Source organism: Oreochromis niloticus, linkage group LG15 (genome assembly GCF_001858045.2).
Source record: "Oreochromis niloticus isolate F11D_XX linkage group LG15, O_niloticus_UMD_NMBU, whole genome shotgun sequence".
In the NCBI taxonomy this organism is placed as follows: Eukaryota; Metazoa; Chordata; class Actinopteri; order Cichliformes; family Cichlidae; genus Oreochromis; species Oreochromis niloticus.
Genome location: NC_031980.2, coordinates 37,337,959 through 37,365,105, shown reverse-complemented (window position 1 = coordinate 37,365,105; position 27,147 = coordinate 37,337,959). Strand labels below are relative to the sequence as shown.

The 27,147-nt window shown below is 41.5% G+C and overlaps 1 long non-coding RNA gene across 1 annotated transcript; it reads left to right on the top strand.

The window, feature by feature from the left end:
* The first annotated feature begins 24,808 nt into the window (after positions 1-24,808).
* Positions 24,809-27,128, top strand: LOC112842346 (uncharacterized). The gene is made up of 2 exons (XR_003214075.1): positions 24,809-25,734; positions 26,489-27,128. It is a non-coding gene; the product is annotated as an uncharacterized LOC112842346 (long non-coding RNA).
* The last annotated feature ends 19 nt before the right edge of the window (positions 27,129-27,147 follow it).

Below are 27,147 nucleotides of genomic sequence, written 5' to 3'. Positions count from 1 at the left end.
ATTGAATTGAATACTGTGAAATTCTAGTAGCAAGTTATAAGGTGTATGTGTCTATGTGATGCACCCATGCAGTTTATGAATGCAGCTTGCTAACCAACTATCCTCAGCATTTCATCCCGTGGTCCAAATTTAATCTCTTTGAGCTCCAAAAACCATCAAGATGCCAAAGGGTGTGAGATAACACTGCATATTTACAATAAGCAACTTCAAATAAAGTGAATTTTGATGGGACTCAAAGAGTAAAATGCATTTTATATGCATTTAATAGGGGGAAGAAGGGAAAACACATTCAGCAAGCTCATTTACATTTATTAATACATCAATTTTACATTCTTGGATTTGAGCTTAGACACTTTTAGATGTGTGCTTCTATTTGACCCATTTCTTTTTCAGAGCTCCCTTTCAGCCTCACTCAGACTCTGTGACCTCAGCTCTCTGGTTTGGCATTTGACCACAGTGGAGAATTGAGAAGGAAAGGAAAAGGGAGGGGTTGGGGGTTATTCTGTGGTGGGACGGGTGGGGCGACGCCCGGCTCGGTAAATTTAGCCTCAGTTGGGATAAAAATAACTGCCGGTGTCCAGAGAATCTATTTATAGTTGATACATTTTGAGCTGCAGAGAGGAAAACCCTCCCTGAAAGGAGCCAACCTCACTTTCCACACAGATGAAAACAAACATCTGCAAAGGAGAATAATGCAAAAGGCCACAGCTTGTTTTGATCAACTCATTTATGTGTTTATATTTAGTGTCACCTTACTGTTCCATCTACAGCCCTCATTTGTATAACATACAAATCACATTCAAAAAATAGACTTTATGCTTTACATGGAGAGTTTGGTTCAGCTTGCTTGAGTTAAATCTTTCATACTGTCCTCTCCTTGCATTTACTATGTTTCTTCACAATGCTCTGAAAAGTTCTTATTTTTTAAATAAAGTTTTAGCATTTAACAAAAAGAAACTTCTTAGTATTCAATTAAAGGGAAGCTCAAAGTTTTTTCTCTTTCTTTAACCAGAGCTCATCAGTGGCTTCATGCAAACACAGCCTCATTTCTCTGAATTCACCAGCCCACAATTACAGGCCATGTGCTGAGGTAACTTCCATTTGTCCACCGCCACTCTAACCCCACCCACCCAAACCACACTTTGATCTCAAACCAAATGTTCCCTCCCTCCTGTGGCAACGCGTTTCTCCTCCAGACCACAAAGCGGAGGGATTCCGAGTGGAAACCTGCACTAACCCTCTGAATGACTGGAACCACGCAGAGTCCAGACCAGGGTCTGGAAAAGTCTAATGAAGCTGCTGCATGCAATGAACATGCACCTCTGAGTTTGAAGGGATATTACACACCAGCAAGTAAAATAATAAAAATCAAGAACACTTGTTTGCGTTTGTCTCAGAGAACTTTCAGTGAACAAAGTTGCTTTAGTTGTTGCCTTAGTGGCAATAGTTGTAGTGTGTCGTTCCACGCTGTTGTAGGTAAAGTGTTTGGTGTAGTTGCAGCATTTAGTTGCAAGTTGTTAATTTACTTGTTGGTCCAGCTGCTGTAATTGGAGCAACTGGTTTAGTTGCTCTAGTTGCTGTGTTTAACTACAAATTGCTGAATATTGAGTATGCAGAAGTTTCTGTTTAGTTGCAGGTGTTTCTGTAGTTTCATTAGTTGGAGTTGCAGTTGTGACTGCAGCTAAATGGTTAAGTTCACTAGCTGATTGAGTTTAATTTCTAGTGTTCCTGTAGTTTGTAGTTTATTTGCTCATTAGTGTATATTTTTTGAAGGAATTTATAAAGCAATAGTATTTATTAAGAATCATTTATAAAAAAAAGATGACCAATATCAAAAAGACAGGACAGGTACTTTCTGCAGAAGGTTTCAGATGCAATGAAACCGTCTAATTTCTAAACTCTTTGAAATGGACAGCAGCCTGTAATGACTGTAAATGTGTGCATGAATGACTATTTCCCAAAGCAGGTTCTTTGTCCATCAAGAGCTCACATCAGTTTATACCAACAGCATAAACATTCGTAGTATCAGTTTCTGTTTCACTATGCAAAACTCAGCTGAAGGGACAAAACCCTGAGAGCAGAAACAGTTTCCCTCCACGTCCAGCTTGAACCCTCCAGCTCTTTGTGAACAATATGCAAATGAGACTGATTCATGCAATCAGCAGCCAAGCGCCCACTGAGAACAGACTTTGTTATCACAGCGCAGACAAACTCCAGCACCAAAATCCAGGCGACACTGTGGGATCAATATTTTTAAAGAGCATTTTTATTAGGAATGCTAGTTTGTGATTCTTTTTGTCTGTGTTAATGCACAGAATCAAACTACATCATCTCTGTAAAGAAAGTGTGACTCACTAGTTTCTGTCTGACTCTTGTAGAAAAATTAGCTGAAAAGCAGACATGCAGGCAGCTGCTGCAAATACACCCAACGCTTTATCTAAGTTGCTGTCACTGTAACTAAAAGGACAACTGTGTAAATAAAGACAGTTAATATTGTATGTGTTGGAATAAAAATAACTGTATTCACTGGATAAGGTTTCTTAAACAGCATGTCAGGGTTTTATTTATATCTGGTTTTGCACAACAGTCCACTCTTTCCATGAGCAAACAGACAATTTGAGTCACATCTCTATAATCATAAGGTCAAAATGAACAAAATTGGATCAGAGACACTGTAGACAAAAGTATAAAGACATTTTTACACATGCATTACAGCCCTGAGCCTTCAGTAAATGACACAAGTGCATCAGAAGACTCAAATACAAGAATAAGCAATGCAGGACAAAGCCTGCAAAATGTAGTTAATAATATATGCAAAAGTTGTTTGTGCATTCAGTACTGCTGTAATAGTATAAAGTAAGCCATTACTGTAAGTACCTAACATTTTTCTGCAACTGTACTAAAGTCAGTAATTACACAAGTTCTAATCAAAACACTGTGTTGTTACTTTATTATAGTTCTATGGTCATTTCAGAATCAGTTTTTATGGTCAGCTGAACTCTTTAATGGTTTGATAAATGGGTAAGATGATGGACTCTTTCTAATTTAAGTGGATTAATGTGGAGTCTGAGCTGGACTCCTGCTGCTCCACTGTGAATGAAGGAGGGTCAAAGAGAAGTTCAGGTGATCCTCGGAGTTCCCTGCTTCTCTCGGACCATTGTAACAATGATGTGAGTTGTTTCCTCCTTCCAAGTGAGAAATCACAGCAGAGAAACCATGTGAGGCAGGTGGTGGTGTCTGATGATTATTAATTAAGACAGAATTAATTATTCTGCAAGAATGAGTCATTTTTTCATGTTGACTTTCTTTCTAATTTTTACTCTGTTAGAGCCCATCACTAATATTACTGTATGCTGCTGCAAACAGCTAATACTGTTGTTTACATGTATACTCTTCTCCAGCTGTGTAAACTGCACCAGGTTAAATTTATTTATAAATACTGAAAATAATTTAAATATCAACACAGCAGCAGGCAAAATAATTCAATAAAAACAGATTCAAAGAATTAAAGAACTAAAGTGGAATAAAATAAAATACCATTTATTAATCTGTAATTACAATACAAAATACTGCTTTTACTTTAAAGCAGTAAAATATGCTCTCTGATTCATCCCAGAGGTCACACGAGTTATTACACTAAATGTTACTGGAAAGATTGATCAGTGACGGGGAGAGCTGAATAAGAATGAAGAAGCTGGGAACACAAACAAACAGAACTAAAGTGCAATTGTCATTTAATCAGATAGCAGTGGGACACTGATGCTAATGCTAATGCAACCCCAGCCACCTGCAGTGAGGCAAATGTATTTACAGCAAGAACACTGCATGCAATGTTTTTCTCCTAATAATCGTTTTCTCCTCCTTTTACCTGTGACCACTAAAGATAGAGATCTGTTTAGTGTGTCGGTGATAAACCTTTTATTCATCAGCGTCACCTGCTGAGTTCAGGTGATCCAGTCTTTTGCCCTCACCCTTTTCACCATTCACATGCTTGTGAAAATGGTGACGTGTGATGCCTTCCATGTGACAAATCATAGTGGCATGAGTCAGGTGAGCTCAGGTGAGGTTTTATTTAGTCATGTGATGAAGTTCTTGTTGATGAACAGAGAATGTTCTCTTCTATATTTTAGTATCCCCTGGTGAGAAGGACAGATGAAGAAAAGTTAGCGAAGCAGGAAGTGCAGAGGAGGAAGTGCTGAGGGCAGCTATAAAGAGGAAAAGTGGTTGGTCCAGATGACTTACCTGTGGAGGTGTCGTTCCATGTCAAGCCAAGACAAGGAGAGAGGTGATGATGAGCAAGCGACAGTATGGCTTCATACTGAGACAGAGCACTGCAGATGCAGTTTTTGCTTTGACAGTGTTGACTGAGAGCTATTGAGATTCATGGATGTAGTGAATGATGTGACAGACGGGACACCAGGAGACAGAAAGACCAGGGATGGGATGATCAGAAAACCATAACATAATTAAAAAAAAGAATAATAAAACAGAAGACAACTTCATTTAGAACAATTTCAATAAAATATGTTGGACTGTAATTGAATTAAAAGAAATATATTATCTTTTGATATATGTTGATCAGGTGGGTGATCACACTAAATGTTATGAGCTGGGAAACTGTGATCAATAAGCAGCAGATGTGAATATGAATGAAAAAAAAGGGAACAAACAGAACTGAAGTGCAAATGTCCTGCAGTCAGCTGACTGTGGGACACTGGTGTTAATGCTAATGCTACCTGAGGTACCTGCAGTGAGGCTAATGTCTCTGCATCCCCACCTCCCTCTCTGTGTTTTTACGCAAACAATGTAATGGTTGTGTTACCTGCTCCCTGATGTTAAAACAGGAAGAGTGGTGAGCTTTTAAGTTAGATGACAGGAAGGAAAAACAGGAAGGAAAAACAGGAAGGAAAAAATAAAACAGAAGGAAAAGAAGAAATCTAGAAAGAAGAAAGTCACATGTGAGGTGAAGATAGCAACAAATTTCTGACCTTTTAGCCAACATTGAATTGTCTCAACTGAAGATCAAATGTGAAGCATTTTTTAAAATGAATTTCTGTACAAGCAGAGAAACGAGAGCGACGTGGGAACCTTCCTCTAATCTCTTCCTGCTAATCCTTTTCTCCTGTTCCTCCTTTCTAACACTCACTTGTGAAAATGCAAATGTGTCTGTGTGTGCTTGTGTGTGTGTGTGTGTGTGTGTGTGTGTGTGAAGGGTTTAGAAGAAATAAACTCGGTTGTAAGAAAAGTGAAGCCAGATGTAGAAGCTGTAACACGTGTTTTTTCTGCTTCCTCTTTCTTTGAAGTGTAGCGTGTGTTACTTAGCTGTGCGTGTGTGTGTTTATATCACACTGACAGTCGACTTAATAACTCATGTTTGCTGGTGTTAGTGTTTTCCCCTCAGTGAGGTTCACTTTCTTTTTCTCACTTCAGCCTCTGATCTGAATAAAACAACCTACTTTTCAAGAGTCTGTAAATATTAACCTGCATTTTGTTTTCATTGACAGAAAAAAACTTTCCAAGATGATGCTGTTGCTGTGCAGTAAGGCTCACAGGTGTGAGACAACAGCACTGTGATATTGCTACTTTTTTAAGGTGGAAATTTAATCACAGAGTAGAAATACATAATAATAATAATAATAATGATGGATTGGATTTATATAGCACTTTTCAAGGCACCCAAAGTGCTTTACAATGCCACTATTCATTCACGCACACATTCATACACTGGTGGAGGCAAGCTACGGTTGTAGCCACAGCTGCCCTGGGGCAGACTGACAGATATCATCATACTCCGATGGATGCATCGGAGAGCAACTTGGGGTTAGTATCTTGCCCAAGGATACTTGACATGCAGACTGGAGGAGCCAAGGATCGAACCACCAACCTTCCGATCAGTAGGTGACCTGCTCTACCTCCTGAGCTACAGCCATCTTGTCATCTGGGCTCTCAGTGATCGGCGTTGAGGTGATTGATGTGTGTCCATCTGATCATAACTTCATTTTGTTTAATATTCCCATTCCTCACTCTTCCTCCAAACAAACCCAGGCCCCCTCTCTTATACGTCCTATAACACAGGACCACACAGGATCAGACCTGAGTGCAGCACTGTCGACCACACAATCCTATTAAACCGTCTAAAGACGTGTTGGCATCCAAGGCTCTGCTCTAAAATGGTTTGCCTCTTACCTGGAGAGCAGATCATACTCCGTGATGCTGGGTAACAAATACTCTTCCCCAGCTAGACTCACTTGTGGAATACCTCAGGGCTCTATTCTGGGCCCTGTCTTATTCTCCTTATACATGCTCCCTTTAGGCTCCATTTTTCAGAAACACCAGATCTCCTATCACTCTTATGCAGACGATACACAGTTCTCTCTCTCTCTAAAACCAGGTGCTGACACTACACTGCAGAAAGTGTCTTAGCGACATACATTGCTGGATGTCTCTGAACTTTCTCAAACTAAATCACGACAAAACCGACATTATAATTTTCGGTGAGCAGGACTCTGTTAGTCTTATGAGAAACAACTTGGGCCCATTATCAGCTAATGTACATCCCCATGCAAAAAATCTTGGTTTCATTTTTGATTCTACCCTCAAGCTGGACAAGCAAATAAGTTCAGTTGTTCATGGCAGTTTTTTCCAACTCAGGAGCATTTTTAAACTCAAAAATATCCTGTCATCTAAAGACCTGGAAACCCTTATCCATACCTTCATATCATCACGTCTTGACTATTGTAACTCTCTCTATTTAGCCATCTGACACTCAAGCCTGTTCCGCCTGCAACTTGTTCAAAATGCTGCAGCAAGGCTCCTGACGGGTACCAGAAATAGTGAGAGTATTACTCTGATACTCGCATCTCTACATTGGCTGCCAGTTAAATATAGAACAGATTTTAAGGTTTTATTGTTTGTTTTTAAAGCTCGCCATGGTTTGGCTCCAGGTTATATTTCAGATCTTCTTAGCAGCACTTACCCACTCGAACTCTGCGCTCCTCCAGTCAGATGCTCTTACTAGTTCCACGCTCCCAGTTCAAATCTAGAGGTGACAGGGCTTTCTCCATCGCCGCCCCAAGACTCTGGAACAGTCTTCCCTTTTTTATAAAATCCTCTTCATCCTTGGAAGTCTTCAAATTGAATCTGAAGACCTACCAGTTTTCCGAGGCTTTCGGATCTCTCTGACACCACTTTTATTCTGTTTTATCTACTCTGGTCTTTTTTCTCATTGGATGATGTTTGCATGTGTAGACAGGTATACATGTATTTTATGTTCACATATGTGTGCTTGTGTGTGAATGTGTACATTTTTGTATATGTATGTACATATTTGCATGTACACATATACTTTTTACAAACATATATGGATGTCTTACATGTTTCTATAATGTTTTCATTTTATCTATTTTAATTCTTTTTATCATATTATCCCTCTGTTCAGCACTTTGGCCGACACTTGATGTCTTTTAAATGTGCTATAGAAATAAAGATGACTTGACTCTTTTTCACAGTTTTGTGTTCTGCAACAAAGCAAGAATATTTCTTTGTTAAATGACTTTAAAACCTAACAGCTGTCACATGATGATGGTTAGTAACTTAGGAAGGTAAACCAGTAACACGGACGGTCCCAGCATAAAGAGCTCAGCTCCTGAGACTGGTGCATAGTTTATATGAAACAACTGAATTCTAAACAGAACTTCCATTACTGGTATATAGATAAGGATGGAGTGATAAGGAATGGTGGATCTATAAACTATGTTCTGCTGTTCTTTAACTCTATATCTAACTGATATTCATACTTTGTCTGAAGTAAAGGATCAGAGTATTTCTGTCACCACAGCATTAAAGAGCCCAGGTCCTTATATTCAGCTCTGATTGCTTTGTTAGTCTGTGTGTGTTATAGGTGTGGCTTGATTTCTGTGAGTTCAGTAGCTATGTGTGAGTGTCTCAGCCTTTACTTGAGAAGCACGTGGCAGGAATCACTCACTGTGGTTAACCTCGCCACAATAAAAGCATCCTCCCTGACTCCAGTCCTTGATGAGTCTCTAAGCTCTGTAACGGACTCTTATTGAGCCTTTCATCACTTCACTGCTGCAGATGACTCATCCGGCACTCGCCTGACTCCCCGCCGTCCTGCATCCTCCTGTTAAAATCCTGTGTGACTTCACTCACGCCGACCCTTCCTCAGCCAGCTGCAGGACAGGGGAGGGGCTGCTGGGAAGGAATGAGAGGCTGATGCATAAAGAGGCTGATAAGGAAAATGCTTCAGTTTCCTGTGATCTGAAAAACTGTTTGAACACACAACAAAGTTTGTGGTTTGGATGGAAATTAGCACAAAGTAAATCTGGAGCCCCACAAAGGAGCTGCAGGGGTCCAGTGGCTGCTGAGTAAAACCCTCATCAGGGGGTTTTATTTCAGTCCAAACTCTACACCTGGGGCCTCATTTATCAACCAAGAACACTCAGAGTTTTACCCTTAATTCACGTGTACACTCATACATAAATGTCAACTGCTGCCTGCACATTTTCAGTTTCTCAGTTTTTACATCTGATTCTGATTCTTAGTGAACTGTTTGAACTAATGTTAAGTAGGATTACTGTCAGAGATGAGACAGTACCTAATGTGAAGTGATTATGAGGTCCCAAAAGGTTGAATCTGTTCATCTGGACGTAGCGTTTTCACTCATCCGAGTGGCTTCTTCAGTCTCAGCTGACTGCAGGTTTCCCCAAACTTATAAACAGTACATTTGCACAATGACTGAAACCAGCCCACTGATGAACAAAGGGCTGGGAGGTCAGTTCCTTCATCACTAATATGCATGTCCAGGATGTGTACATCCTCATCATTGAAAGAGTGTCCACTGGCCTGTAGGTGTAAATAGACTGCAGAGTCCTGGCCTGATGAGGTTGCTCTTCTGTGTTGTGCCATCCGCTTCGCTAGAGGTTGTTTGGTTTCCCCGATGTATAAATCCTGGCAATCCTCCTGGCACTTAACAGCGTACACTATGTTACTCTGTTTGTGTTGGGGGACCCGATCCTTGGGGTGGACCAGCGTGAAACTGTGTGTTTAGAAAAAAATGCATCTCAACTGTTGTGATACTCCTGACACGTACGGGATCACTGCGGGTTTTGCTTAGGCAGCGGTTGTCCTTCTCTCCTGGATTGGCTGGAGCTTTCTTTTGGCGCTTTCCCAGCTTTGACAAATGTCCCGCTGGGATAACCACATTTACTCAGGGCCTTCTCAATTTGATTATGAGGTCAAATTGAGAATTTAGCTAATAAATTACAAATATTTTTGGCTCCTGCAGAAAACACTCGTGAGGAGATGTTTTTTTTAATTAATTGATTCTGCAGCTCCATTAAAAAGACTTAATTCATGGATGAGTTCATATGAACTCAATGTGCTCCTGTGAATGACGTGCTGGACAGTCACTGGAGACTAAGATTACCCAAATGCACCACTAAACGACAGAGGAAATGATTCCTGACATGCTGCACACGCTTACTATCGTCACATCGTCTACAGAGAAAATAAAGTACAGTATGATCAGAGGGGCATCTCAGTGTCCACCATTTATGCTTAATTTTGTGTAATATACCTAATTTATATTAGGGCTATTAGTATCTATTAGAGCTCTTTTGTTATGTTTTGTAACACAATGTGATGTGAAACTGATGTCCAAAGTTGTCTTGATTATATTAGAAATTCTCTGCCTTGGGTTAAAATTTCAGCAAGTTAATTCCTTATTTTCAGTCTCCACAAACCTTTCTGCAGTTTGCAGAGAAACTGGAAAGATTGTTTGTGCCAAAATTTCTGTCCGTGTCCACGTGCATAATCAGATGCTTATACATCTGTTTACAGAGATTAAAGCATCATAAAACCAAGGATTCTAGAAATTCATTCAAATTCTGCAGTCTTGTTTTCATTGTGAATTCGATGTTATTCATTAGAAACCTGCAGAACAGTAAATGCGTTTCCACAAGAATATCTTTATGTGTCAGAGGTTGAGCAAAATAGAAACTTTACATTAGAGTAAGTAGATCTCTCCTGTCCCTGCCACCACTGTTTATCTCTATTATTAAAAGTCACATGTTCAATTCCACCACCTACACAAGCTCACTGTCAACCTACTGCTGTAGTTTACGCAGTAGACACATGATATATGCAGCTTACAGTGAGTCATGTAGGTGAGCTGGAGCTGAGCAGACAGATTATATCACTTTCTCACCGATGATGACTAAGAGCGCCAACTGAGATAGATTTACACCTCTCTGCTTTCTCCTCTGACATGCTCAGTCTCACTCCAGTTATTAAACACACATAAAAGCATCCTGGGATTGCACTGTCACTACGAAATGTTCTGATTCAAATCCCTCGCTGGGGTTTGAGTCATTTCTGTGGTGAATGCCTTTGTGTTGTTATGTTCAGCTCCAGGAGGATTCTGGGAAGTGAACTGACAGTTTAAGAGCAGTAAATTCTCATTTCTGATAAATGTTTTGGCTCAGAAAGAGTCAAGCTGATGACACATCTGTGCACTTTCTGTTTTTTGGATGTGTCACTCTTGTAGTTAAAGCTAAATGCTCTTGTACTTCAAAGGTTGGATGATTAAAACGCAGCAAACCCATCAGGGTCCATTTGTATAAGCACAGTGCATAAAAACATGCACCTTTCTCTAAAAAGAATAATTTGGGTGTTGGTGCATAATTCAGTCAGTCAGTGTATACATGTGTGAGATGGGTGATGGAAAAAATGACAAAATTTAATATAAATCAAAGCGAGTGAGTCTCATATTATCACAAGACCTTTTCTTCTCTCAGATTCCAACACACCATCCTGTATTAACAGGCAGAATTTATCACTTGGACTAAATATTCTTGTGTCTTTTAATGTTACAATAACGTCGAGCTTTAGTGACTGTAATTGTGGCTGCTATAAATAGCTGTGTCTATGCGTATGACTCCTTGCTACTCTTCTTTTTCCCTCAGTGGTTCCTGCTGCTTGTAACTGAAAATATGACACACATTTCCTTTTTTCCACTTCCCCAGTGTCTCAGTTTTGAATTTTGCATTACAATGCTTTTGCTCCTGAGGACTTTACACTAGCATGTCTAACAACTTTGTGTATATTCACAATTCCACAGTCTTCCCAGGAGCGTATATCCCACCAGATTCACCATAAAACCAGACTTTGCACTGCGCAAAGAAACTGCAGAAAATCCAAGTGCTTAGACCACTTTAGTGACTCCAAACTGGGGTAAAGCCAGCAGCTTGTAGACACAGCATGCTGTGGGAGCATCCAACTCTCAGTCAAAGATGCATGCACTTGATAATGAAAATCAAAATAATAAAATTATAAAAGGTGAGTTATGTAAAAAAAATGCATTCTTGTAAAGGAACTTTCAGCATTGTCTTTATTTCCCACTCCAGCCGGTGCTGCTCAGTGAACAGTCCATAAGTATGTCCAGTCCTCACAATCTCTGACTTACAGTGTGTCCTCACAGTATCAGTTATACAAACACACACACAAACATGCATGTTTATCTCCTGCCTGGCTTCCTTTTTTTGGACCATCAGCAGGAAACTGCACAGAGCTGCTTCATCCAGAATCAGTGATGTTGTCTGGTGAAGGTTTGGACTGTTATGAAACAGTCTGACTGAAAACATCTGCTGTCTGTCCAGATGTTAGAAATCAGTTGTTTATATGCACTAAGGAGGGTCAGACTTGGATGTGAGTGAGTTGTATTGGTGTTGCTCAGACAGTAAAGGAAGCCAGTGTGTGTGATTAGTCTAGTTCCTGTCTGGGTCTCTGTTGTGTCTGTCCAATCTGGATTTCCCCTTTTGTGACTCAAACACAACTCTCCTGTGAAGCTTTAGCATAAAACTGAGTCATTGAAGAACTTTCTAACTGAATGTTATTCTTGTTTTCAGATATTTTAATGGGAAACCAAACTTATTTTAAATCACAAAGATGAGTGTGGCTACATGCGAACGCCCGCATGCCTTCAAACCTCTACTAATCTTAGTTGCTGTTTGTGCAACAGTCATGATATCCGTAGCTAATGAAGCCATTTGCATGCAGTTTCCTCCTTTGGTAACATCAAGGTTACTCATGCTTCAATACACAACAACATAACTGGAAAAAAGTACAGGGAAATTTTACCCAAATCAAATCAGTTCTAACTGCTGGAAATATTCTATTTTTATTCTATTCTGTGATATATTCACACAGCAGGGCACACAAACTGTGAATCAGTGCTGCAAGGAAACCAAAAAGAAGAAGAAGAGAACTGTTGGAAACTTGAAATGCAAGGAAAGGACATCAGACCAAAAGAGATGAGTCCAGCCTGATGAGTCAAACAGCAACTCCTGAGACTGAAAACTGAAAAAACAACAAAAAGTTTAAAACTAAAGAGAAATTCCCACTCCCACTCGCCACTTGAGGCGAGTGGGAGTGTAATTTTTTGTCAAGCAGCATGACTTTCTATGCAGTTCATGTCACAAACTATCCAAGACATCTGTGCCATGCTGAAATTCTGCTAATTTATTTGTATGTGTTTGTGTGATGCTCATATACAGCATTGATGCAACTTGCTAAACACGCTAGCAATTGTTAGCTGATAAGTCACCGTCGTATCCAAACGTGGTCACTTTTGGTTCCAAAAAAACAACGTGGCAGGGGCCAAAATTCTGAAGTTGAAGCATCAAAGTGGGCCTTCACAATCCTTCTGTACACATAGGACATGAGCCAGTTGTGAGATTTTTTTGGCGGTGGTAGTGTTGGACATTTGGGGAACACTTTAAAGAGATATACTGTGCTATCTGGTTGAAACTTAATGGGTCCGTCATTACTTCTTCAGCAGGCCGACTGCCATCGAGCACAAGATTTCAATATGTGTGAGAACTGAAGACGTTTGGAAAGGATCCAGGTAATGGCCTTGTAAGGCAGCTGGAGGAAAAAGAGTGTGCTTACATGTAAATGTGATGCAGCACAGATGGAGGTTCTCTGTTTTAAACAGTTAAAGGAAGGAGACAGAAAGTCTTTATGCAACTGAGATGCAAACTCTATGCAAATGAGTTTGTTAACAGCAGAGTGGTGAGACATCTTAAAACAGATTATCAGGGTGCAGAGAGGGAACTGTCTCCAGTTGCAGAGTTGAATATTTACTGGCTATTGACATTTCAAACACTCTTCTTGCAAGGCATTAAAACTCTAGAAAGTTAATGACTGAAAAAGATACTTTTTAGCAAACTCTTTATTTTATGTCTTGCCCTGCAGAGGTGCAAAGGTGCAAAGCCCTAAAATCTTAAATCAACCAGAATTGAAGGGGGTCAAAAGCCTGAAAGTCTAAAATAATACTGTTTGTTAAAGTCTGAATCTATCTCACTGAGTTGTGGTCGTTCAGCTCCACACTGACTCCGCCCGTCTCTGCCTAAATGAGGCTCCTCTGGCTCCAGACATGTGGTAAACCCGAAGTGTAGACTTTAATCCGTCTCTTCAGAAAACAGAGGGGGACCACACAAGACTGCAGACCGGATTCATACAGTCTGACTCCTACTCAGAATTTACAGACAGTGATTCAGGCGTCTGAGAGGTGTTTCCACCACGCTTCGCCCAGAAATCTGTTGCTTTTGCAGTATTTTCAGGTTCGGCCTGTGCAGAGTTTTCCCTCCTGCTTTCCCTCTGTCTGCACAGACTGTTCAGGATGTGTGGATTTATGTCTGCACGGATCCAGACTCAGCTTTCTGTCTGTCTGTTTCTCTGTCTCCCTACGAGCCTATTGAATTGTGTGTTTCCTCTCAGGCTGCTGCTGTCAGACATAGTGTCCACATTACATGCTGCAGGCCTCATCAAACATCAAACCTTTTCCATAAATGGATTCTCTGCTCCAGAGTCAGAGCCGCTGCAGTTGGACGGTTTTCTGGGTGTTGCCACTGCGCTGCATTCCTGAATCCTGAGCAGCCTGAGAGGAATGTGAGAAATGCAGGAGGCATGTGACAACACTTGACAGTTCAGGAGCGTCTGCATCCGCACAGATAATATCATGAGACTCACGGATACTGGCACACCTCTCTGTCTGTGCAGCAAGGACGACAATCTGTGAGTCACAAGTTGTGGTTCAGGGGTCACAGAAGCACATCAGTGGCTGTCATCAAATGATGTTAATAATAGTCATTTAAAAGTTGTAAAATAAACACAGCAAAGAGGAGCAGACAATAAAATCAAATGAGTGAAGTTTGGATTTTTTTTTTAACCATAGCCATGCCCAGCTTCACTGAGCTAATGAGGAGAACAGGAACTCGGAACTCAGTTCAACCGGAAATGCACCCCATAGTTTGTGTAACGTCAGGGGGATGCTGCTGCTGCAGCCAGGTTGAACAGACAGGTGTGCAACTGCCAGTTTTCACATTTTAATGATGTATCAGTACATAAATGGTACGGACTGTGGCGACATCGCTGTGGAACTCAATCAATGCACGGTTACTTTTGTAATGGCCGTATTTTAACTTAAACCACAATCTCCAAAACTAACCATGTGGTTAAACCTAACCAGCAAATGGGAAAATAAACCACAAAGGTACACGATGCCACGGTCTCCTAGCTGTTAAACACGGCTACTCACGTAACGCAGACAGGACACATCTTTTAGTGGCTGGCTATCATTGCCACAGTGGGTGTACCAATTCACCAAAAAGCAAATATAAGTGACCAGGCAGTATTTGACAAAGTGCTCTTTCTCTGATACTGAAGGGCCTTTCCTTACAAGATAAAGTGCCATGAGCTGAGTGTTATTGTGAAGCGGCTCTGTATTAAAAAGTTGAGTTTTTCTCCAGGAATACACCTGGAAGGAGCTTTTGGCCACAGTTGCCGTGTGTGTGTGTGTGTGTGTGTGTGTGTGTGTGTGTGTGTGAGCAGCAGAACGTAGACTCTGGCTGAAACAATGAGGAGAGCGCCCCTGCTGGTCGTGGATGATGTTCACGTGATTGAACACTGACTGGCCTTCATGGAGACCCTGATTCTCAGAAGCAGAGATGCACCTGAACATGACTAAAGTTTTTGGGAGGCGTGACAGGCAGCAGGGTGTCCCCGTTGGGAAGACATGTGTTGAGCTGTCTCGCTTTCCGAACCTTCTCCTCCCCACAGAAAGTCTGAGCAGCAGCTGTTAAAGTAACCCCCCTCACGGTCTGAGAGCTGCTGCAGGTTTTCTATCTTTGTCGTGTTTGTGCCACAGTCTGCAGATTCAGACTGGCTTTATTATGTTTAGTCTTATGTCCACACAGAGGCATCCAGAGGGTTGCTGTAATTATGGAGGCTTTCATTCAATTTGTTCCCATGACACGCTGCCGTCTGATGCCTTTATTCCCCCAGAAGCCTGCGGTTGCAGACGTTTTCACTCTGCATAGTAGGTCTGAGAGTTTTTGCTGTTTTCCATGTGCGGTTTGTTTTGTATTTTAATTTGTTTATGTGCACTCACTTCTCGACCCCTTTCTGACCCTGCTTCTGTGGGGTCAGCGACTGGGGTGAAAATTCACACCTTGAGTCCTCCAGAGAAACTGCGAGCATGAAGGTGTCGACTTGGAAACACACTTCACTTCTCAGACGGCCCAGAAATCAAATGATGATTCTTTTTATTTGTTGTATTTATACAGATTTGTAAAACACCACATATGCATTTGCTATAAATTTGTCGACAGATGTTTTAAGCACTTTGTAAATGTTTAACTTTGCAATAATTTATTTCATGTTATATATTGTCCAAAGGGTAATACTACTCCAGTAAAAACTACATTTCTGATGACATAACAGTTTCCAAATGCAGGTCGCCCAAAAAACAAAAAACATCCGATAAAAAAATACTGTCATTAGCTATGAAAGCCATTAATGCAGCGCTCTTCTTTGCCATGTTTAAACCTTTATTGTGAGTCTCTTCTCTACTTCACTGTAACATCATGTCTTGCTGACAAATTAAAGTGTTTCAGGCTATAAGTCAAACTTTACCACATATTCATATAACACTCCACTCTGTACACTTCGAGTACTTTCTACCTCACATCCATGGCCAGTTTGGAATCCCTAGTTAACCCAACAAGCATGTCTTTGGGCTGTGGAGGGTAGCTGAGGAAACCCACGCAGGAACAGAGAGAATATCCACAGAGAAAGGCTGGAAATGTATACCAGGAAACTGCTTGGTGTGACACAACAGTGCTAATCGAGTTTGCAAAAAGATCCTTTAAGTGTATTTATTTTCATGCACACGCATTGATGTGGTTAACATGGACATATAGTGCTTATTTCCATTTCCAAATTTTAATTCCTAGATTAATTCCAAGTATATTTGCATGATTCCCAGTTCGGAATAATCCCTGTTTGTCGTGTACTGCACGTGGGTTCATCCTGTCTGAAATGATTCATTTTAGCTTATCCCACTTTAAGACCTCCCTTACTTTACACCGACTGTTCCCTGATTTCAGTTCTTTCAGCTGTTCTTTGGACATTGGCTGCTTTGTCACTCATTTTCAGTTCAGTCTTTGTACCTGCTCATTGTCAGAGGAATCATTATTTTGTTAAACCACTTAACTCTGACCTATGAATCATTCAGGAATGAAAAAGCCTGTTAAACCACAGGTTAGTAGTGTCGTGTCTAAACATAATAGATAACTTAGAAAACAATCAATATTTAATTGTATCTTTAGGCACTTTTGGTACTAGCAACCTGTCACAATAACACATCATTTATTCAACTGATTCAGTTGATGCAACTACTGTTTGCAGAAACCTCATCAGAAATGTTATCAGTGAAAGGGTCAAGGAGCCATTCTTAAGGAAGGGATACGGCAACATAAGGCTGAGTTAAAGGTCTTAAAAATGAGAATTTGACACTTTTGGTTTAAATCATCACCAGTATGTAACCAAGAAAGAGGTTCAACCATTTACAGACACCTACAGTAGAGGTGCAGTCACAGTATTGAGCTGCATTTCAGCCACTGGTGTTGAGAATCTGCTTAGAATTATGAATGCATTAAAGTTCTGTCATATTTTGTTCCCCAACGCAATACCATGTGGAAAACGTCTGATTTGCAGTGTCATCGTTTTTCAGCGTTGCAGGGATCCCAAACACACTGTCAAAGCAGTAAAAGCAAACATGGGCAGAAAACACAGTGGAGCACTATCAGTTCTGGATTTGCCTTTCCAGATCCTGGACCCCAACACTAGTATAGTAGGATCATCTTAAAGAAGGGAACAAAAGGCCTCCAACATCCAAAGAAGAGCTTTGAATGTCCTTCCTTCATTGCTTTCAGGGTTTATTTAGAGTTTATGTGCCATTATGCAGAAGTCTGTTTTAAATAAATTACATTTTACATATAAAATGACATTTTATTAAGTAAGTTATTCTGTAATATGAGTTAAGAGGTTGATTGTTAAAGTTTAATATTTTGAGGAATTTGCTAGATATGAATAACTTTGTCCTTTTCATAATCGTTCTTCTCAGTACACTTTAAATGTGTCATATACTTTTGTGTCACTGGATCCAGTGAAACCTGCAGATTCATCCATCTAAGTTGGTATTTTTGGTTTTACATCACAGATGTGTTCAGTTACTTCCACCAATAAACCACATTAGGAGCTCAGTGTGGCTTAGCTACCGTGTGACCTGAGTGGTCCTTTATCAGTTCAATTTTATCAAATTACCACAAACTTTAACAGGGTCAGGGCGCAGGACTGGATAGGTGGTATGTCGGGGGTCAGTGGGGTCCCAAAACAAACATTTTCCCAGAGGATCCTGAGCAGGTCAGCCTGTCCATCTTTGAACTGTGACCTCTCAGTGGTCCGAAGTGCACCTGTGGTTGTTTACCTGAGGAGGTGCGAAATGCTCACCAAAGAGGTCACGACCTTCAGAAGCCCTAGCAAGCTGAGTAGACTTCAGGCACCTGTCACCGTTTAACACACCAGACAACCACACACACACACACACACACACACACACACACACACACACACACACACACACACACACACACACACACACACACACAGATGCATCAGCTACTTAATTAGTGAAGCGTGACGGGAAACTGCACATGTGCAATATTCTCAAACAGGCTGTAATATGCTTGACTAGAAAAAAGGATGTTATCGTCCATCTTCATTAGCAAAACACACGAGAAATAAGAGTAGCATGAATAATGCTATACAACAGAATGAATAAAACTAATACAAGTTGAATAAAATAAAATGAAATGAAATAATAATAAAAACCAATAATTGTTTTTTGAAAAGTTGTTTGATGAACACGGTTAAATAAAAATATGGACATCAAATCAATAATTAGAAATAAAAAAAAAATGGAACAGCATGAATACATTAATTCAGTGAAATAAATGAATGACTATAAAATGTTTAACTTTTCATCAGACTCCACTGCCAGAAGTTTTTTCATGATGGAAAAATTCTGCCTGCTCTTATTTCTAATTATCTGACACAGATAAAAATACAAACAATTTGCTAAGTTGTGGGACATAAGGACATAAGGACACTGAACCAAATGACTGTTTTGGAGTAAAATAGGCCTCTGGGGGCCTCTGAGGGGTGTTTAGCAGATGCACGAGTGTCTGGAAATCAACCCTCCTGGCAGTTCAGACATTTTGGGTGGGCCTGTGTGGGAAACAAAGCTCTGACTTAGTGCCAAACTCCAGCCAGGATTTATAATTCTTGTTTATGAAGATGACAGTAATTAGTGTAGCTTTACCTGCAGCTGAGCTCCTCCCACTGCTCTACATTTACCTAAACCCCAATATTAAGATACCACACACAAACAGTGTGTGGTAAATACATTTATACATATATATATATATGTAAAACCGGCTGATCGAGCTGAGCACGCTGCCCATACCTGAAACTGCCAAGTCGGAAACTGCCAAGCAGTGCCAAGATTGAAGAAGTATACCAGAGAGATGGAGAGTGACAGGAGAATAAACCAGATGTTTTCCACTGAACCATCCACGGTGTTCTTCCAACAATATGAGAACAGCAGTCCCACCACAGCAACCTCCCTGGACAGGGTCCAGTAATAATCATAGTGACAGACATCCAAAAAGGACGTCCTTCAGTATGAAGAGTTGGACAGCACCAGGCCATGACATGATTCACACCTGCTGGTTGAAGAAGCTGACTGCTCTCCATGAGCATCTGGCAGCACGACTGAACCAGCTCTAATTCATGAGAGACAACCAGAAATGCCGAACAGTCCTGATCCCCATGGATCCTCAGAAGGGTCCCATCTAAAGACTGACCAATAACCTGCCCCAGTACCACGTGGAAACTCCTCTCAGGTATCATAGCAGCTAAGACGAACAGGCACATGGCTCAAGAGTCGACTACGGATACCGACAAAAGAATGGAGCAATTGTCAGCCACCTCCTCTACATGGAAAAGTTCAAGCTGCATGTCAGGAGAAAACAAGACATGATTCACTGATCCACATCACTAGGATCTAAAGCAATGACATCAGAATGTCATTTGGACTGGAGAAGTGTGGTAACACTAATCGGATGGTAACAAAGAGAAGGAAGGTAGTCAGAACTGAAGGGAACTGCACTATCAGAAGGCACCATTGCAGACATCGAGGACAGGTACCAGCACCTGGGAATCCCACAGGCACACAACAGCAGCATGCAAGATGCTAGCAAGCAGGGCATACATGGAACACCATAACCAAGTGGCCAGAATAGTGTACAGGAACATCTGTGCCAAGTACGGCCTGGAAGTCCCGAGGTCAAAATGGGAGACGCCCCCTAGTGTGATTGAGAATGACTGAACTAAGATCCTGTGGGACTTCCAAACAAACTGGTGATGGCTAACCATGGTATTGGGAGACAAGCAGAGGAAGACAGCCACAGTGATAGATCTAGCGATACAGAGTGGTAGCAACATTAGGAAGGAGGAACACAAGAAGCTCAAGAAATACCAAAGGCTGCGAGAAGAATGTGAGAAGGGTGAAGGCTACAGTGGTCCCAGTGGTAATCCTGGCACTCGATGCAGTGACCACCAAGCTAGGAGAGTGGCTCCAGCAGATCCTGGAACAACATCTGAGATGTCCTAGGAACAACAAAGATACAGCAGTATATTCCCCTTTCACCGCTCTGGGCGGTCTTTATTCTCAAGCTTAGCTACCAGAGGCCTGCTTGAGGGTCCTGCACAGTATCTCTGCTGTTCCCAGAACTGCAGAAGGCACTTCAAACTTGGCTTTACTTTTTAGACCTTAGAGGTATGCCAACTGTTTATACAGTCTCGGGTGGAAACAAAGATTTTGTGCAGGACAGTCTCAATATTAATTAGGAAAAAAAAGAAGTGTGACTTTCAGTTGACAGAAAGTTTATCCAATTTAAATTTGATGCTTGGATGGTGTCGGAGAAAGCTAGTCAAAAACACAAACTGGAGGAAAAAGACAAAAGCACTAAAGATGATGTAAAATTGTCTTCTTTGTACAATCTCCGCTGAAAGCTTGGCCTGCCATCTCAGCTATAACAAACTGCACGTTTACAGTTTTCTTGCCTGCAGCCACGAAGGCGCACAGCAGCTGCAGCAGCATCCTCCGCTAGGGCTTGGTTGATCTGACGGTGCCTCTCCTCTGCGTCTGGCGTCAGACCGGTCTGACATTTGGATCCAGGCTATTTAAAGCAGGCCGACTCTGGTCTGAGTCAGGGCTCAGTGTCGACGTATTTGCTGCATGTGTGTGTGTTTGCGTGTTTGTTTGCGTCTGTCGGGCAGCAGGGCGAAGCCTGAAGTCTGCTGTGGGAGTTTTCTGACTTTACAGTAGAGTATGTGTGTGTGTGCTTGAGTGTGTCTTCACTCTGCAGATTGATGAAGCCACTATGAGTCACACCAACGCTGTCTGTGCGTATTTTGCACATCTATCTTTGTGAGGACTGATATAAGTTGTAAACCTAAGGTAGAGATTTTTGGAAAGTAAGGTTTGAGCTTTGAAGGACTGATTGAGGGTTTAGATCTGGCTTTAGAGTTCATGTTAGATTCATGTTCAGGTTTATTGGTCCTGCGTCTGCAGATGTCATACAGGGCTCTCACAAAGATAGAAGTACACGTGTGTGTGTGTTAAAAGGTGTGGGCTCAGATTCCTGCAGCTCTTGTTTGTTGTGGAACATAATTCTGGATGAGCTGCTCTGTGTTGCACACTATGTGCACATTTTCCTCTTCCCACTGTCGAGACACGCCTCATCATGCTTTCACAACATGCTGCCTGTGTGTGTGATGTTATGCATATGTGTCGGTTACGAGTAGTGAGACCTGAAGCTGACTCTGCAGCTCTTTAGCATGTTAAACAGTTTGAAATGAACATATTAGCGACATCTCCTCCCTGTGATGTCGCAGATCCAAGAATAAATCTGTCCTGTTACTCACCAGATGACAGTGATTCCCACACAGGTAAGAGCTGAGGTATGTTTAGGTGGGCGTATGTTTTCTTATTTTGCCTTTCAAGTAATGTTAAAGCTACATAACTGAGTTTTCTGAAAGCAAGGGAGTGGTGGGCACAGCCAAAGGAAAAACTGAATTGAGATTAAAATGTATAAATAGGGAGAGAAAATGTTGAGCAGCCAATGTTTTTTCTTCTTTCAAGATAAAAAGCAGAGAAATAATCTGGTAGAAAATCTATTTCAGGAACTGGGGTTTCATTCTGTGGAAGCAGGATCTGTGGTCTCCCTGTTGGGGTAGGGGGTCTGCTGCTGTGATGGGTCGTGGTTGGAGCCCCTCCCTCTGAAATGGGAGCAGTCAGCAAGGAAGGGTCTGCGGTAAGCATGGTTTGTTCTTTTTGGGGGGTGGGGGGCTTTCAGGATGCAGTTCAGAGAGCTTTTTTGGTTTTTTTGTGGGGTCAGGAAGGTGGAGCGTGTGCTGGGATGGGTGGAAACTCCTGTGGTGTTGGTGGTGGTCAGGATACCATTTTAGTCTATTTCTAAACTAAAATCCAACCAACAAAAAGAATAGAAACAGAGGAGATGAGTATGTGGTGCAGTGGAGGATGGGCATGGGGGCCTTCTGTCAACCAGAGATCTGCTGTTTGATGTAGGAGCAGGTCAGTGCTTAAAGCTCCTGACCCCAGAATCAAGCAGCATCTGCATCGTCTACCTGTGACTAAGTGCAAAGAACAGATATTCCAGATATTTGGGGGAAATTACACATTACACAGTAACATGTTATTGTAATCACATTACATTTTTCAGTAATGCAGGAATGTAACGTTACATCACGGTTACAGTTTTGTTGTACTAGCATTACAAAACCTCTTCAGTTATTCACACCGTGCAGATATTAAAAAAACACATCACATGTGTTTTGGTTTTCTTTCCTCTTCCTGTGCATTTGGGTTACAATCAGCTGATTTCAGCTCATGTGCCAGAGTGGGAAAAGCGCTACAGTGGTGCAGCTTTTCAGTAGCAGAGATGTGGACATTGCTTTTCTTTCATTGCACAAGTGGGCATATTGTGGGATGTTAAAGTGGAAACAGCAGCAGAACACTGCTAACACAACTTTGGCTCTTTGCAAACCTCTGCACAGACAGCATGCTAACGCTAACCTAGCCAAGAACCCAGAGTGAGTGGGTGAACCGTAGACATTCAACCTACTGAGTTCCTGTTTCTTTATTCTTTGCTGCTCAACTTCTCCCACAGTTTTTGTGCTGTTTTCACCATTTAAACTGTGTAAACTGTTCTGCTATTTCTGCTAATGCCAGCTGTATCTGTTGGTGCTCAAAACGTTTATACTTATATTAAAATACTTAAAATTAAGCTCTTTAACATTTCAACTCGTCATATCTCCTAAACCGTGGACTCCAGAGACACGAGCCTTGTACCAATATATCTTCAGACACTCCTGACGCTCACGGTGAAAGAATTTTTTTATACTGTTTACCGTTTCCCCATGAATTACGTTTGTTTCACGATAGGAAATTTGTCCTTCTCTCAGATTTCAAACTCTGGAATTGAAGCCGTTTTTTCACTCGTCATATCTCTGGGATGAGTGCCGGTTTGCCTCACTGAGATGAACAGGCGCCCCTAGAGTGGGCCACGCAGGTTCGATTCCTACTCGTGGCTGTTGCTGCATGTCGCCCCTGCTCTGGCTCCCTCTGCCTTCTTGACACTCTTCAGTGTACCCTTTCTAATAAAGACATCTTCAGCAGACAGTTCAGCTTGTTCAGCTGTTGTAGTGGAAGTGTATGCTAACCACAGCCCAGCAACTAGAATCTAATCTTCAACAGGTAATAATGCAGTGATGAGCAGTGAGATTTGAAGCCTCTGTTTCTACCTGTTCATATTTCTACAATAGCATCACTGTAGTAACCATTCTGAAGTCTCTGTGCTGGTTTGTCAACTTTGTGTTCACACCTAACAACTAAAAGATCATGACAGGGATTTGTGTTGGTGTTTGGGACTGTAGCCTATAGGTTTATACTGTTAACTGCAAATTATGAGACAATGCGTTTCATGTCATTTTACAGGTCATTTGGGCGGCAGCGTGATGGTTGGGACAGTTTCCTCACAGGAAGAAGGTCCTGAGTTCAGCTCCAGCATGTGGACAGGGCCTTTCTGTGTGAAGTTTTCATGTTTTTCACATGTTGGTGTGGGATCCCTGTGGGGACTCTGGCTTCCTCCCATAGTCCAAAGACATTAGCGGGGTTAGTGGGGTTAGGCTAATTTGTGATTCTAAACTGGTGAAAAATGATCGTCTGTCTCTCTGTGACAGACTGGCGACCTGTCCAGGGTGCATTCTGCCTGTTGCGCTGTGGTAGCTGGGATTGGCTCCAGCCCCCCTGCAGCCCTGATAAGGATGAGCAGAAGAGAATAGATGGTTGAGAAAGTAAAGTAAGGATGCAAGTAATTTAATGAGTTATTTTAACAGTATGAACAAACAGAGCAGTTCACTCACAGCATGATTAATACAGGTATGCACACAAACACACACACTCTCTCTGACTCTCTCTCTCTCACACACACACACACACACACACACACACTGAAATGTCATCAGTGAAGCGTGAAGAGCCGGCAAAGAAAGGTGTTTATCTTTCTGACCTTTGACCTGTCTGGACTTCCTGCTAACCCCCACATAACAGGAAGGGGCTGACGTCAAATAATGGTGCTAGTAAGGAGGAGGTGAAGGGGTTAGTTGGTTAGTTAAGTTAGAGAATGTCAGATTGTGTGTAGAGATCAGTGATCAGGCTGTACACGTATGACGATTTCTTTGTGTGTGTGTGTGTGTGTGGTGGGGGGAGGGGGGTCTACCGATTGGGACTGTGTGAACACATTTATAATTTCTAATTGACTTCAAATTCACTCCCTCATTAACATGTTAGGTCAGCGCTGCCTATTCTCACGACTGGTAAATATTTGCAGACGTATTTTTAGCTGACAAACAGAACATGTGTGTGTGTCTATTTTTAACTTGTCAGCTGGCCTGAAGCCTGTTATTATCTGCAGCAGCTGTTCAAAGTACAAGGATTTGTGTACTCGCTGGACTGAGTACTGATAGAGTACATAATAACAGCACGATATTTAAACCATGGAAATAAAAAAGACAATTTCCATGACGTTCAGGTGCTTTGGTGTCTCAGCCTCACACTGCTCTGCTTATAGTTCAGCTCAGTGGAGAAGAACATCCACCTCAGTCCATGACTGTAGAAAAGCTTTCTTGACTTTATTGTAGTTTTCCTTATTTGTATAGTAAATTTTATTGTTTATTTTAAAAAATATTACTATCAAGTAACAAGTAACACAGAAGTGCCAAAAACTCTCTAGTGGCTGTTTAAGGCAAGCTCCTAAAGTCACATATTAACCTCATTTTGCTCTCTAGTTTCATGATCAATGTATTTTTATTACAACCCACCTTTTTATAATTGCATTGAAGCTTTAAGTTAGCATTTCTAGGTGTGTCGCCTCTTTTACTGACAGGTAAAGGAGGCCACACAGTGCTCACACATTCACAGCAGGTGTAGCTTTCTGCTAGACCCTGAACTCAACCTCTTGACTGTGTTTGTGGTGCTGGTTGCAAAGCATTCATTGCAATTATTTGATAAATAAGATAAACTGTGCAGGTTAATTGTACTAAAAGACCATCCAATAAGTCAACTTTCCACTTTTGTTGAGTGAAATTATAGTAAATTATTCGTCTGTTCCTTGGCACTAATAAGAAGGTCTGTGTGTCTTTGTGATGCACCCATACAGTGTTAGCTGCTGCACTCTCCTCTCTGGCCTATAGATGGTAAGTTTGGCGCTAGCAAATATACAAGTAGTCCCTGTGCTTTTTTAACTCTATTCAAGATAAAAACCCTTTCATGTCACGCTGTGCCTCACCTGCAGCCAGTCTCAATGTAAACACACGCTCATGTCATGACATTAACAGGGATGGAGGCGTGACATCAGTAAAATGTCGCCCAGAGGCAGGTGACGATCAAGTTTGTTTGTGCATGTAAAGACCTTTGTAACTTTTAGGTCTTGATCCTATTAAACTTCATAATTTAACCTCAAGTACCCTGCAGCAGCTTTATGCTTGTACAGAGACGCCGTGTATGCTGACACAGACGGAAGTCAGCCAGTTGTAAACAGAAACTGATTCAGATCCAGATCCTGGGAGCCTGTTGCATGCCAGCAGGGTTCATTTCCCAGAAGTTTGCAAGACTGAGCGGCTGCAGATGGAACAGCGTGTCCACATGAAAGGGAACAGCCATACATGGTCAGTGTGTCTGTCTCTCTGTCTGTGTGTCTGTGTGCGTGTGCATGCACTATTTCAAATATGCAAGAAAGTCCAAACATTAACAGAAGCAAAGGTTATGAAACCTGTTTGGAACCTGCACAGACAGAAGAGATCAGAAGTCTGCAGGACCCCTGCAGTTCTGTCAGGACCACTGCAGTCAAAATTAGACAGTTATTCCATCTGCAGTAATTTATATTTGGTAGTATAGCTCCCTTCTGAGACCTTTCTGACCTGCCTTGTACACGTGTTTAAAGCCAGAAGGTAGGGAGAGGAGATGCATGACCCCCTCGCTGATAAAAGCAAGCTTTGTACACAACGGACATGACACTAATTAAGCGGGATGTGACACAGCTTGCAGAGATGGCAGCAAGAAACTGTATGAAAGCTGAAGCACTAGACTGTAATAGAATTACCCATCGTAACAATACCTAGTGTTATTTTGGAGCCTGAAGTGATCACATCTTGACTAAAGCATGCACTGCAAAGTTAACACTGATAATCTTGGTTAATACATATTTCGCACTATTGTAAACTACTGTATTTATAAGTGTACAGGTACAAAAGACAAACACATTTGCTTTTTAATGCTAACTGACAGTTTAATAAGTCAAAGTGGTGAATTTCAGCATTCAAAGACATGCTTTAAAAAGGTTGCAACACGCAGTTAAACTTGAGTTTATGTGACGATTATGTGAAGAAAGGTTATGGTACATTTGTTGGCTTTGTGTTCCAGTCCAGGAGATTGCTGCTTCAGTACACCTCAAAGCAAGATCATGAGCTCCACTGACAGGTATCGCCTGAGCTAATAGCTGATGTATGTTGATGCATTTAGATAAGATGATCTGGCAGGATTGCTAGTTACCAAAACTAACGCCATATTCAGTGTTACTCCAGTACCCCTGAGGCAGTGTTTTCCATGCTTACATTGGTACCAACTATGCAAATGTCAACAGAGTAAACTTCCAGTAGACTAACAATTACTCTTGCCGTCACACAGACTCTAACATTACTGTCCTGGACAGCAGCTGGCAACAGTAGGCTTTTCTCTGCTCTGGAGGTTTGCTGAAGGGTCACTATAACCAGGCCAAGGCAGAACTGGCTCTGCACCTGTAGACCAGCTGTCGACATACCAAAAAGAAGAGTAATTGTTTTATTGTGTTTGTTTGAATCTGTAAGGCTGCCAAACATTGGTGAACCTATTGCACAAGCCCTGCACGTAGACAGTTCCAACAATTTTAAGGTGGCAAAAATCTTTCAGTCGGTTTTTGGGTCAAAATGGAGGAGCTGATATCAGGTCAGTCATCATTTTTAAACAACTTGTCATAGAAAAAATCTGCAGAAAACATCTTCTATAACGGGTGGGCAACTCTCGAGAGCCGGTGTCCTGCAGGT